At 37.2% G+C, this 14,721-nt stretch overlaps 1 non-coding gene and 1 pseudogene across 1 annotated transcript; one reads left to right on the top strand and one right to left on the bottom strand.

Moving 5' to 3' along the window:
- The first annotated feature begins 2,015 nt into the window (after positions 1-2,015).
- On the top strand, positions 2,016-8,350 carry LOC128066480 (tigger transposable element-derived protein 1-like; annotated as a pseudogene).
- A 4,988-nt stretch (positions 8,351-13,338) lies between these two features.
- On the bottom strand, positions 13,339-13,410 carry TRNAS-GGA (transfer RNA serine (anticodon GGA)). The gene has a single exon. It is a non-coding gene; the product is annotated as a tRNA-Ser (tRNA).
- Between the last annotated feature and the right edge of the window lie 1,311 nt (positions 13,411-14,721).

The following is a 14,721-nucleotide window of genomic DNA, read 5'->3' on the forward strand; positions in this document are numbered from 1 at the left end:
TCCCAGGGTGCCTTACTCCATGTCATGTTCATCTGCTACTGAGCAGGGAGCTTTCCCATGATAGATGGAGGAGAATAGGAAAAGGAAGGTACACATCTGTTCAGGTTGTGTTGTGGATGGTAAACCTGTTTTTCAATGGTTCAACCTGGTTACTTTTTAAAACAGAGAGAAGGAAATTCCTTGAATGATTGATACTGCTGCACCTCATTGCTGCACCTCAATGACATTTAGCTCAAAAAAGCTAAAAGCATCTGCAAAGTTTTCAGTCTCTCTAAAAAGATGATGTCCGACATGACACTGTGAGAAAGGTGCTGTACAAAGAAAGAAACCCAGAACCAGAGTGCCCAAATTCTATGTCTTGTACTCCATGGATTCTATAACACAAAACATCAAGGATTGCTCTGAAGAAATAGCTTACTAAAAAAAAAAAAAAAAAAAAAAGGAAGAGGTTGAAGAATGTGCTAAACTTTCAGCCTAGTGAATGGGAGACCAACGAGGAATGCCAGGAACAATTCCAAGAGACAGAGGCTACTCTCTCTAAGAGCTTCTATGCTAGTCTGAGTCCAGTCAAAAATAAGATTTTCTGAGAGTAACAAATAAGATCCTACGTTTTAAAAGGAAGAAAGAAAATATAGTATCAAAGCTTGGATAAAATTCAGGAGTGAAAATGTAAATTCTTTGTGAACACCAATACTATAAATAAAGTTAGAAAAGAAACAATGGGCAAAAAGGTTTGCATCACATATAAGAAACAGAAGGATGGCTTTCAGTAAATTTGAACCAATTAATAAGAAAAATGGCAAAAACTGTGAACAAGAATATCACAGAAGAGGAAACAAAAATGATCAATAAACATATGGAAAGATGCTCAGTCCATTAATGGCAAAAAAAAATGGATATTAAAAACACTTGATATACCATTTTATACCCTTTGTGTTAGCAACAAAATTTTTTTCATTTGATGTAGTCAAAGTATTATGTAAACAAGGTCAAATGGCCACGCATCTCAAATGCCAAGCTTGCTTAAGCAGCATTTCCTGGGAAATAGGGAAGGGACGGGAACAGGGGCCCTGGAGCACCTCACAACAGTCTGCTGCTGCTGCTGCTGCTGCTGCTAAGTTGCTTCAGTTGTATCCAACTCTGCGACCCCATAGATGGCAGCCCACCAGGCTCCACCATCCCTGGGATTCTCCAGGCAAGAACACTGGAGTGGGGTGCCATTTCCTTCTCCAATGCATGAAAGTGAAAAGTGAAAGGGAAGTTGCTCAGTCATGTCTGACTCTTTGCGACCCCCATGGACTGCAGCCCACCAGGCTCCTCTGTCCATGGGACTTTCCAGGCAAGGGTACTGGAGTGGGGTGCCACTGTCTTCTCTGGATGCTTTTATGTAGCAGGACTGAAAGGGGCCAATCCCTTCACTGAGGGGATTAAAAAACAAGATTAGATAGCAGTGTAATAAGTAGGACCTTTTCTATGGTTCTAAGTTGCCAGGTTGGTGTTCACAGTTGGAAAGAATGCCAGTCCCTTTCTTAGGAGTCAGGGAGGTGCATATTGTGGCTAATTAGCAAAGAATCTGCCCCTGTGCCTTCATAGTTGTGGAAGCAGTAGCCCTTTGCCTGGCATAATGAAGTGAGGAACTGGGGTCTGAGCCTTGAGATTGCCAAGTATTGGTGGCCTTAAATATGGGTCACAAGCAGTTTCCATGGAGCTTTGCAGCAGTCCAGCTCTCTTTGGGAAGCCAACCTATAGAAGATCGGTTGTGGACAATTTAACTCTTCCTTACTTTTCACAAGGGTTTAGGGGAAATGGTGGTTTTCATATAACACCAAGAAAGATTTTACAGCTGTTTTGATGGGAAGTGGGTGTGCAATTGATCTAGTTCCTATTTTCTGACAATACCCCAAGGAGATTACAAGACCCCAAGGAGGAAGGGATACAAGTTTCCAGTTTCTGCAAAGACCCCTATGTCTAAAATATAATCAAAAAAGCTGCAGAGTTACCCAGACCTGAATGGAATGTATGGCTTGGACAACGGACATTTTAGTACCAACCAATATGCAAGGGATATCCAGAACCCCTTGAAACTTGTTTATAATATTGAACCCCTGGTGCAGCCTTTCAGAGAAAGAGCTTCAGGAACGATCAGTGAGTTGCCCCCCAGCACAATGGGACGAGGAATAGTTAGACATTGAGTTAACTTAAAGAAAGTAAAGAATTGCTATGTTTCTCACAAAAACATTTAATTTACAAAGTTCTAGTCCAGGAAAGTTTTATTTTACTTTATCTTTTAACATATCATATCATATTTAGGGGGAATAAATATTGTTTTAAAAGTTCTGTAATTCCCTAATGTTTCATAGTGGTTGTGAGTATTTGAGATAAAACCAACCAGGTTTCAAATTACTTCAGGATAAGTGCTTGAGGTATGATTTTTAATCTTTTAAGCTGTACGTTCTACAAGTGTAAAATAAGGATTGTTATTAATCATTACAATTAATGAGACAATGTTTATAAAGCACTTAGCATAGTGATCTCAATCAGTGGTACTTTAAGGATAATATTCACATTATAGAAAACTGAGAAAATAAAACAGAGAAAAAGATCACCCATACACTGATCATCCTAACACAAGTACCATCATTTTGGATACTTTCCTTTTGAGGTAGATTTTTAACTTTAGTGATTGTTTTGTTATAGTTGTCATGCCAGTCTCATAAGGGCAAAACATTAACACCTTTCATACTTAATGATAAAACAAAAATTACAAAATTTTTAGGAATTGCCTAGTGGTCCAGTGGTTGGGACTCCCCGCTGTCACTGCCTAGAGCTGAGGTCCAGTCCCTGGATGGGGAACTAGGATTACCACAAGCTGTGCAGTGTGACAATAACAACAACAACAACAACAACAGAAATTATGGAATTTTAAAATTAGTTGTCTTTTTTTCATATTTGATCTGGTAATAAAATGCAAGAAGCTTTCAAGTAGGCAGGATTGTTCTTTTTAAAACATTTTTGATATTGCTTTTACAAAGAAATGAATTTTTAAGTTACCTATATCATTTCAAAATATTTCAGAAGTATGATTGCTGTTGTTTAATCACTAAGTTGTGTTGGACTCTTTTGCAGTCTTATGGACTGCAGCCCACCAGGCTCCTTTGTCCACAGAATTTTCCAAGCAAGAATACTGGAGTGGGTTGCATTTCTTTCTCTAGGAGATCTTCCCAACTTAGGGATCTAACCTGCGTCTCCTGCACTGGGAGGTGGATTCTTTACCAATGAGCCACTAGGCAGAAGTCTGATTAGGCAGCCTCAAATGTGTGAAGAATATTCCCTAAATCATTTTTAAGCACTCCACTTTCAAAATTTTCTTTATTGTTCCTAATACATGTAAATAAAGATACACTGTTAAAAGTAATATCGTACATGAAGAATCCAATTGCTTTATACATTTGAAAGGGCAGTTCCTCTTTTTTTGTCTTTGTAAAAACAAAATGGCAATATGAATGTGGAATTGCTGAGTTACTTAAGATTACGGAAATGTGTTTATTTCTCAAGGACTTCCTCATATTCTTTTCAATACCAGTGAAGTTACTGCTTTAGCAAAAGGCATATCACTGCTTGCCATTATGCTCATTTTGTACTTTCTTAGGTAGTGTTCATTTCCTTCCTGTCATGAGTTAAGAGATGACTCAAAAAGCAGCTTAGGTAACCTATCCTCTGGCTGAGTACTCTTAGAATTTCTGTGATGTGGACAAGAGGAAGCCAGTTCTAAAACACTTAACTGAATCTGGGGGAGTCAGGGCAATATCTAGAAGACATTCTAGGCCTCAGATGGGAATCCAGGCTTGCTGATGCCCCATCTCTTATCACTTTCCCGCATCCTCCCACATACACCCTGACTAAATCTTTCAGCAAAGACAGGCCAGGCCTCCTCCTTCGTTCTCTGGTTTAATAACGTTGCATCTCAGCAAGATTCATTTCCCTATGTTGGTGAGTCTCAATAATATCATAGACAAAACCAACATATACAATCATCCTCTCTCCATGGATTACTCCTCTTCAATCTTCATTTGTTAATATGTTTGACTCTTTTACTAATAATTGGCAGCTTTAACAACAGATCCTTGGGGGAAAATACAAATTAAATTTTGGTTTTAGCCTTCATCATTGAATCCTGATTGAATAAAAATTCTGTTTTATGTACTTAGAAAAAGCACTACTAGAATTTCATTTTGCAGAATATATCCAAGTAATAGCTTAATTGAGTGCATAAAAACTGACTCATTTCATAAATATCAGAAAAACAAAAAGACATAGAAAAAAATTAAATCAGTAAGTAGAAGCTGTTTTCAAGTGATATATATATAATAAACAATAACTACTCATAATTTGAAAAATAATATCAGAAACTAAAAGTAAGCAACTCATCTACAGAATATTTCTTTATTTAAGATAAGGCATTTAACAAGCTTCCAGTGCTTTTCGCCTACCCCTCATCCCCACCCTTCATCATTTGTTAACATAATGTGAATGTTCAGTTTCACCTATTGAAAGTAAAACACTATTTTGAATATTTGGTTTTTTTCTCTTCAGAATCATTTTGAAATTTGTGTTGTGCATTATAATTATAGCTACAATAATTTTATTGACCTCTGTTTAGCTGAAGAGAAATGTTTAATTGAAAAGGATGCTAGTTTCACTTAAACAGTCACGTTGCTACCCTATGACTACTTCATTCTTCAATTCTTAGTTCTTATTTTCTCAGTTTTCATGTTCAGGCATACCCTGTTTTATCAGGCTTCATAGATACTATGTTTTCACAAATTCAAGGTTTACAGCTACCCTATGTAGAATAAGTCTCTAGGCACTATATTCCAACAGCATTTTCTCATTTTGTGACCCTGTGCCACATTTTGATAATTCTGGCAATATTCCACATTTTCATTATTGCGTGTTTGTTGTGGTGATCTGTGGTCAGTGATCTTTGATATTTACTACTGCAATTGCTTTGGGGAACCACAAAGTGTGCTCATATGAGACAGACAGTGAACTTAACTGATGCATGTTGTTTGTGTTTGGACTGCCTACTCATCGGCCATTTTCCAGTCTCTTTTCCTCTGCTCTTGCCTCTCTATTCCCTGAGACATAACAATATTGACATTAGGTCAGTAAATAGTCCTACAATGTCCTCCTAAGTGTTCAAGTGACAGGGAGAGGGGCAAGTCTCTCACTTTAAATCAAAAGCTGGAAATGATTAAGCTTGGTGAGGGAGGCGCGAATACCAGGATAGGCCAAAAGCTAGGTCTCCAGTGCTAAACAGTTAGCCAAGTTGTGAATGCAAAAGAGAAGTTCTTGAAAGCAATTAAAAGTGCTATTCCAGTGAACACACAAATGTAAGAAAGACTGCTGATACAGAGAAAGTTGAAGTGGTCCAGACAGAAGATCAAATCAACCACAACATCCCCTTAAGTCAAAGCCTAAGCTACAGTAAGGCTCTGACTCTCTTCAGTCCTGGGAAGGCTGAGAGAGGTGAGGAAGCTGCAGAAGAAGAGTCTGAATGAAGCTAGCAGCAACTGGTTCACAAGTTTTAAAGAAAGAAGCCATCTCCATGACTCAGAAAGGCAAAGTAAAGCAGCAAGTGCTGATGTAGAAACTGCAGCAAGTCGTTCAGAAGATCTAGCTAAGATAATGTATCGATAAAGGTGGCTATGCTAAACAATAGATTTTCAGTGATATGAGACAGCCTTATACTGGAAGAAGATGCCATCTAGGACTTTCCTAGTTAGAGAGAAGAAATCAATGCCTGGCTTCAAACTTCAAAAGACTAGCTGATGAATGTAAGGCAGGCTAGTAACAGCAGAAAATGATGACAGTAATATCTGTTAAGAAGTTTGATAACATATTAATTCAGTTCAGTCACTCAGTCATGTTCAGCTGTTTGAGACTCCATGGACTGCAGCACACTAGGCTTCCCTGCCCATCACCAACTCCTGGAGCTTGCTCAAACTCATGTCCATCGAGTTGGTGATGCCATCCAACCATCTTATCCTCTGTCGTCCCCTTCTCCTCCTGCCTTCAATCCTTCCCAGCATCATCAGGGTTTTTCTAATTAAACATGTTAATTATTACTAGCTAATATTTATGAAGTCCCTACTACATGTATTGTGTTTACCAAACCACTTTACATGGACTCTCTCACTTGATTCATCAGCAAGAGTATGAATAGGGGTTATTTTTTTTTTTTTAATTTTAAAATCTTTAATTCTTACATGTGTTCCCAAACATGAACCCCCCTCCCACCTCCCTCCCCATAACATCTCTGTGGGTCATCCCCATGCACCAGCCCCAAGCATGCTGTATCCTGCGTCAGACATAGACTAGTGATTCAATTCTTACATGATAGTATACATGATAGAATGCCATTTTCCCATATCATCCCACCCTCTCACTCTCCCTCTGAGTCCAAAAGTCCGTTATAGACAGCTGCGTCTTTTTTCCTGTCTTGCATACAGGGTCATCATTGCCATCTTTCTAAATTCCATATATAAGTGTTAGTATACTGTATTGGTGTTTTTCTTTCTGGCTTACTTCACTCTGTATAATCGGCTCCAGTTTCGTCCATCTCATCAGAACTGATGGTGTATATTTTTTTATTTTAATATTTTTTTAATATAAGTTTTAGAATACAAAAACTCTGACTCATAGCTCTGCTGCTTTCTTCCTGTATGATCTTATATCAATTTTGTTACCCTACCTAAGCTTCAGTTTCCTGTGTTTATATATACTATATTCTCAATATCTGTATCCCTTTTTTTCTTCAGTTGTTTTGTGGGACTAATGAACCATGTGGTCAGAATTATAAACTCAGAGAAAGTTAAAACAGAGAAGAACATATCTGTTAATTAGTACTTTTCCCTTTCATTTTATATATGAGAATGATAGACATACTTAACTTTACCAAGAGAAAATCAATGAAGACTAACTAATAAGCTACATACATATGTCATAGATAAGTCAAGATAATGTGACACTACTTTTTCTATTCTTTATTGATATCCATCTGCAAATTTCAACTTCCTTTTAATAAAATAAAAATTATCATTTTGATGGGTTATATTTGCTTACTAAACATTTTATACCCATTAGACATTTTTACATGCTTGATAATAAAGCTCTTATATGAATTAAGATATCTTGTTCAATACTAGGAGAAATAAATGTCTCAGATAAAATAAAATAAAAAAAAAAAAGACTAGCTGACTCTCTTGCTAGGGGCTAATGCAGCTGGTGACTTTAAGTTGAAGCCAATATTCATTTCCATTCTGAAAATCTTAGGGTCCTTAACAATTATGCCAAATATACTCTGCTTATGCCTTCTAAATGGAACTACAAAGCCTGGATGACAGCACATCTGTTTACAACATAGTTTACTGAATATTTTAAGCCCACTGGTGAGACCTACAGCTCAGACAAAAGATTCCTTTCAAAACGCTACTGCTCATTGACAATTCACCTGGTCATACAAGAGCTCTGATGGAGATATATCATAAGATTCATGTTGTTCTGATGCCTGCTAACATAATATCTATTCTTCAGCCCATTCATCAAGGAATAATTTCAATTTCAAGACTTATTATTTAAGAAATATATATTTTAAGGCTATTAGCTGTCATAGTGATTCCTCAATGAATCTGGGTGATGTAAATTAGAAACCTTCTCTAAAATTTCACAATTTTAGATACCATTAACAACATTCACGATTCATGGGAAGAGGTCAAAATATCAGCGTTTAAAAGAATTTGAAAGAAGTTGACTCTAGCCTGCATAGATGACTTTGAGGAGTTCAGTGGAGGAAGTCACTGCAAGTGTGGAGGAAATAGCAAGAAAACCAGAATTTGAAGTGGAGCCTGAAGAAGTGAATTGCTAAAATTTTGTCATAAAACTTTAAGGGAAAATGAGTTCCTTCTCACAGATGAACAGAGTAATTTCACGAGATGGAATCTACTCTTGGTGAAGATGCTGTGAAGACTGTTGAAACGACAGCAAAAGCTATAGAATATTACATAAACTTAGTTGATAAAACAGTAGCAGAATTTGATGGGACTGACTCCAATTTCAAAAGAAGTTCTTCTGTGGGTAAAATGCTATCAAATAGCATTGCATGCTACAGAGAAATCATTCATAAAAGGGTCAATTGATAAGGCACACTTCACCACCATCTTATTTGAAGAAATTGCCACAGTCACCCTAATCTTCAGCAACCATCACCCTTATCAATCATCAGCCATCAACATCAAGGCAAGACCCACCACTAGCAAAAAGATTACATCTTGCTGAAGGCTTCACATGATGGTTAACAGGGTTTTATTTTTAGCAATAAAGTAGCTTTGACTTAAGACATGAACATTGTTTTAGACATATTGCACACTTATTAGACTACAGTCTATAACTTTTATATGCAATCGGGAACCAAAAAATTCATGTGACATTCATACTCTTGTGATATTCACTTTATTGTGGTGGTCTGGAACTGAACCCACAAGATCTCTGAGGCACACCTTTGGAAGTTTTTTTTTAGTAAGATTATATGAATTAGTAGATTTTCTTTCATGTACCTCTGGTATACATCTTACTTTTGTGCACAGGAGGATAGTACACATAGTTGTGTTACACTGCACAGGTATCTTATTGTAATTAAAAGCCCTTGGAAGATGCCAATGATATACAGGTTACATGAATTGCAGGAAAAAGTAAAGCTAAATACTCTTATACTCAATTAACTTGGCAGTTATTTAAAAGACTAATTTGTGTAGGACTTTCTAGGATTTTGAGAGATAATAGCTGAATGAACAAGTATATAACAAATGTGTGAAAAATGAATTAGCAAATAGATTAGAAGGAGAATCAGTTATGTGATGATCCCTAAATGCTTATGCAAAAAGTGGAAACGTAGACCTTGATCCATTTTTAATAAGTCTATAAAATCTTTGCATCAAAACATAATTTATTCTATCAAAAACTTAGGAAAGAACAGAAATAGAGTTACAGATGTAGAAAACAAACTTACAGTTACCACGGGAAGTGGGGAGGCCAGGAGGGATAAACTGGGAGATTGGGATTGACATATACACACTACTATATATATAAAATAGATGACTAATAAGAACCTACTGTATAACACATGGAACTCTACTCAGTTTTCTGTAATGACCTATATGGGAACAGAATCTAAAAAAAAGTGGACATATGTGTATATATATAAATACAAATATATATATAGAAAACTGATTCACTTTGCTGTACAGCAAAAGCTGATATAATACTGTAAATCTACTATACTCCAATAAAAATTAATTAAAACAAAACAAAAAAATGAATACAAGCTTAGAAATATGGAATACACTGAATACTAATGGGAGCAAATAGATTTAGCTGCCTCACATGACCATATGAGGAGATCTCACATATATGGAGATTGTTTGTGTAGATTTTCTAAGTTATGTGAGTTGATCTGACTGTTAGCTAGGAACACATTATTATTTTAATATAATCAACTAAGGGTAAAATTTCCTTATGATGAGATTTGCTGCTGTCCTGAATTTCCTGGGAAATAAAAGTGACTGTGTCATCTTTCTAATTAAAAATGTCAGGGAATGCCCTGGTTGTCCAGTGGTTGTAACCCTGCACTTTCACTGTCAGGGAGGGTGGCTGGCTTTGATCCCACAAACTGTGTGGTGTGGCCAAAAAAAAAAAAAAAATTTTGGGAAGCCTTATCTAGTAATCCAAACAACACTGCCAGTACAGACAGTTCAGTCAGGTATTTTAGGCCTGAGAGTAGATTCCATATCCAAATGATACAATTATTTAGTCAGCATATCTATACCAAACAGGTTAATTGCAATTTTCTTCTTTGTAAATATAATCATGGATAACAGGCATATAGAAAAATTAAGCTTTTAAATATAGATGAAGAAAAAGAATTGCTGAGAAGTCCATTTTTGCCCAACCATTTGAGTCAATAAATTTTCAGGAAGACAAAAGCATAATTATGATAATACCATGGATTCACAAATTGTTCTTTTTATGAAGAACTCAAAGATAATTAATAGTGCAGACAACACTAAAGAAATAAAGATCTGTTCACATGAGGTGTTGTAATTGTAAATTTTGTTAAAATTGGAGGTTCTAATCTTTTGGACAACAATGCTAAAGTTTTGCTTTTGTGCAACCCAAATAATTGCTGTGTCTTAAAACACTGGATCACTTTATCCATTCCTTTAGAAATCACATGAGAGACTTATTATGCCTATTATAAGAAAAGGAAGGAGGAGAAGACAAAAAAAGTTGAAGAATATGCCCAACTATCAAAAAGGACTGAGAAGGTAGTATTTTCCTAGCATAAGGTACCAATGCTCAAATAAAGCTGGTATTTTGGAGTCAACCAAGAAATCAGTCAACAAACGTAGCTTGAATACCTTCTTTCTTTCCTAGAGGTGTAAAAGGATGCCATGTGGGCTCCTCCAGCTTTGGAAGAACTCCAGAGAAATATCTCACTGATGTTTCATGGCAGATAGGGGGCTAAATGCATCCTGGATAATACTCTTGTGGTGTGTTAAGAAGGTGTTAAAGAGCCAAAGAAAAGTCATTTTCAGATTTCTCTGAGCCAGATTTCTTTGGGAAAAAAAAAAAAAAACTCACAAAAGATAAAAAGTCAAACCTGACAGATTCCAAATGAGGCTTAGAGTTTTAGTATATTCAACCTGTACCCATACCATTTCACATCTTAATAGAGATAAGCCTGTCCTACGTTAGCTCTCATTGTCTATAGGAAGCAACACATCTTCTGATAGAATGAATAGGGGGCTGGAAATGCATCTGAGAGAAAAAAAAGTGAAGGGGCTCAACTCAGGAGCAAAGCCATTTGGCATAGATTGGGCTTCTGACACCACGATGGTGTATTGGAACTCATGAGGAGGTCTTGCAGGATTTTGAGTATGTGTAAGATTAAAGATTCTTAGAAAATTCCCCACTGAGATAACAGAGGGTACATATCAAAGGTTTATTGGCACTGACCACAGATACACTCTGATATTGCAGCCCTTACACAGCAGCTTAAAATGAGAGAGGAGAAACATGGAGAAGAGAAACAGGAGACAAGCTTTTGGAAAGCACAAAAGCCTCCAAACAGTTCCAATCTTAGAGTGTTACAATGTTAAAATATGAGGCACATTATCAGGAGATGAAAGTTCAAAGAGGCCTCAGCTTCATGTTGGATAAACAGGAACATATGCCCAGGCTCAGAAATATTTCAAATGTGTTGTGAAACTTCGCTCAGTTAGGAGAGAAATGTTAGAGTTCAACTGTGAAAAATTCAATTGCATATTTGAAAAAAGCAGGTGCTGGGAAAGACCACAAACTTTCCGAGTGTGTCAGCACCATACACCACAATAGCAAACAGAAGTGAAAATGTTATTAAGGCTTAGAAAGGTTCTCTGAACGATACATCAAATGAGTCCAAGTAGTAGTTACATGCCATTGTGGAAATGTATTCATCTGAGGGGAAAATAAAAATCGAAAAGGAGTTGCAACACTATAGATATCGCACAGTCAGCCTTTGTGGGTATTGTATAGAATTGAGGGAAATTTGTGCTGATGTCTCTACATAATAAAGTGAGAGATCTCTGTTGAGGGAGTTTAATTGAAAGGAAAAAACAATTTTACCCACAAAAGCTAAGCCTAAAATTAGCTCACCAGAGAAGCCCTATCCCAAAGGAATTTTATTTGCTGATTTCTGAGTTGTGATGGCAGAGGAGAGGATGTACAGATAATCAAAATTTTTTTCTTGGGACTTCCCTGGTGGTCCAGCAGCTAAGACTCTGTGTTTCCAGGGAAGGGGGTCTGGGTTTGCTCCCTGGTTGGGGAACTAGATCCCATGTGGTACAAGCAGTTCACACGCCCCGACTCAACTAAGCGTTCCCATGCACACTGCAACTCCAAGATCCTGCGCTGCCGCAACTAAGACCCAGCACAGCCAAGTAAATAAATAAATGTTTTTTAAAAGCACACAAAAAAACACAAATCTTCTTTCTTAATCTCATTATGGAAGAGGTTTGTTAATGTAGTTACTCCATTACTCCCTTCTTCATAGAAGAAGTGGATTCTGTCTCTGTCTCTTTAGTTCCCACAAAACCGAGAACAGTATTCCTTGAATAGTGAAGAAAAGCCAGATCATCTGGGCAACAACCCAGTACCAGCACAGGAAACAGAGGAAGAGTCCAGCAGCTTCAGGAACCCAAGGGGAGGTCGATACTGGGGTGCAGAGCTGGCTTTGCTCCCAAGGTAAGCACTGTCACCTCTTCAAGTTCCAGTGCTCTCCTCCTCTGTCCGCGCCACACAAATTCATCCTGCCAGGCCTTGCCCTGCCCCACCCCAAACCCAACATACTAAACTCTCGGCTTTTGCTTTTAAATCTTACAATTTGGAAATTGTCTTGAACAGCGTCCACAGGGAAATGGATGAGAATTATCACAACTGGAGCACTACTGATCAAAACTACTCCTCTTGCTCTGTGTCTTGCCCTGAAGTCTTGCAGTGCTTTCTGCAAATCTGCAAAAATAATCTATCTTACTATGCCACTGGATCAGGGGGTTAAACTCCCAAACCTGCATTGATATTGGTGGTGTGAAAGAAGTTAGAGAGAAGAGAAAGTAGTCTGACAGAGTAGCAGTATTAAGGGGAAGCAGTTTAGAGACAATCACTCTTTTGAGATCTGCATTGTTCAATCAACAATTTGACCTTCTTCAATAAGGAAGAAAGTGGGAAACTCTGCTTTCCCACTAAATATTCTGGAGGAAAAAAATTTAAATACAGTAAAAATGCAAACATACACACACCCACACCATCATGATGCATGTCCATCTGCTAGAACTTACAACAAGTGATAAATGCTTATAACATGTCATTTTGTTTCAGATTTTTTTAAAATAGAGCATTTCATATAAACCTGAAATAGTATTTGTTGCTCTGTTCCACTCCTCCCTCCCTCCTTCTTCAGATGCTATCATATTTGATTTACTTCTAGGTCATTTTCTGCATACATCTATGTATAAATAATATATGATATTGCCTTGCATGTTCTTTTAATTATTCATATATGCACTCATCTTGTACATATTCTTCAACTTGCTTTTTGTCACTCAACAAAGTTTTATATGAGCTATGTGTAAGCAGTTTGTTCATTTTAATTGTTAGGTAGCATTTCATTATATAATTGACCATACCATAATTTTTCCCATTCCCCTATTAGATACTTGCCATTTTCTACTATAACACACAATCTTCCCAACCCAGGGATCGAACCTGGGTCTCCTGCATTCCAGGCAGATGCTTTAACCTCTGAGCCGCCAGGGAAGCCCTATAACACACAATACTGTGTGAATATCCTTATATATATCTTATACATGTGCAAGGACTCTCCAAGGACACTTACATTTTCAAGTAGAATTGCTGGGTTGTAGGATTTGAGAACTTTCATCTTTACTACCTCATACCAATTGGTTCTCTAAAGGGTTATGTGAACTTACATTCCCACCAGCAATGTTTGATAGCCCCTCTTTCTCAACGTGCTCACCAACACTGTGTATTTATATTTTTAGACCATTTGCCAATCTGATGGGTATAAACTAAAATCTCCCAATTTTAATTTAAATTTCCTTAATGATTGCCAAGCTGGAAATTTTTTCCTAATTATTGGTCATTTAGGTTTCCTATTTAGTGAGTTGTCTTTTCATGTATTTTATCCAGTTTTCTTTTGAGAGGTTTCCCCTTTTTTCATACTCATTTGGAGATCTTCATATATTCTGAATACTAACATATCTCATATATGTTTATCTCCTCTTTATATGGTGTATTTTGGGGGGCTCCAAAATCACTGCAGATGGTGACTGCAGCCATGAAATTAAAAGAAACTTGCTCCTTGGAAGAAAAGTTATGAACAGCCTAGACAGCATATTAAAAAACAGAGACATTCCTTTGCCAACAAAGGTCCATCTAGTCAAAGCTGTGGTTTTCCCAGTAGTTATGTATGGATGCGAGAGTTGGACTATAAAGAAAGCTGAGTGCTGAAGAACTGATGCTTTTTAACTGTGGTGTTGGAGAAGACTCTTGAGAGTCCCTTGGACTGCAAGGAGATCCAAACAGTCCATCCTAAAGGAAATCAGTCCTGAATATTCATTGGAAGGACTGATTATGAAGCTAAAACTCCAATACTTTGGCCACCTCATGCGAAGAGTTGACTCATTGGAAAAGACCCTGATGTTGGGAAAGATTGAGGGCAGGAGGAGAAGGGGACGACAGGGGATGAGATAGTTGGATGGCATCACCAACTCGATGGACATGAGTTTGAGTAAACTCTGGGAGCTGGTGATGGACAGGGAAGCCTGGTGTGCTACAGTCCATGGGATCACAAAAAGTCGGACACAGCTGAGCGACTGAACTGAACTGAACTGATATGGTGTATGTTTTATAACTTTGTTAGGACTAGTCAGAAAGACATTTTTAATACTGACATATCAAGTTTTTTCTTAATGGATTATATTTTTCTATGTTTCACATAAAATATACTATATTGTAATTGCATATATAAGCATATATATGTAAAATATACAAAGAAAAATGTTTGCATGTATACACACACACAACTATTACCCACAAATTCACCTG

Source organism: Budorcas taxicolor, chromosome 21, assembly GCF_023091745.1.
Source record: "Budorcas taxicolor isolate Tak-1 chromosome 21, Takin1.1, whole genome shotgun sequence".
Classification (NCBI taxonomy): domain Eukaryota; kingdom Metazoa; phylum Chordata; class Mammalia; order Artiodactyla; family Bovidae; genus Budorcas; species Budorcas taxicolor.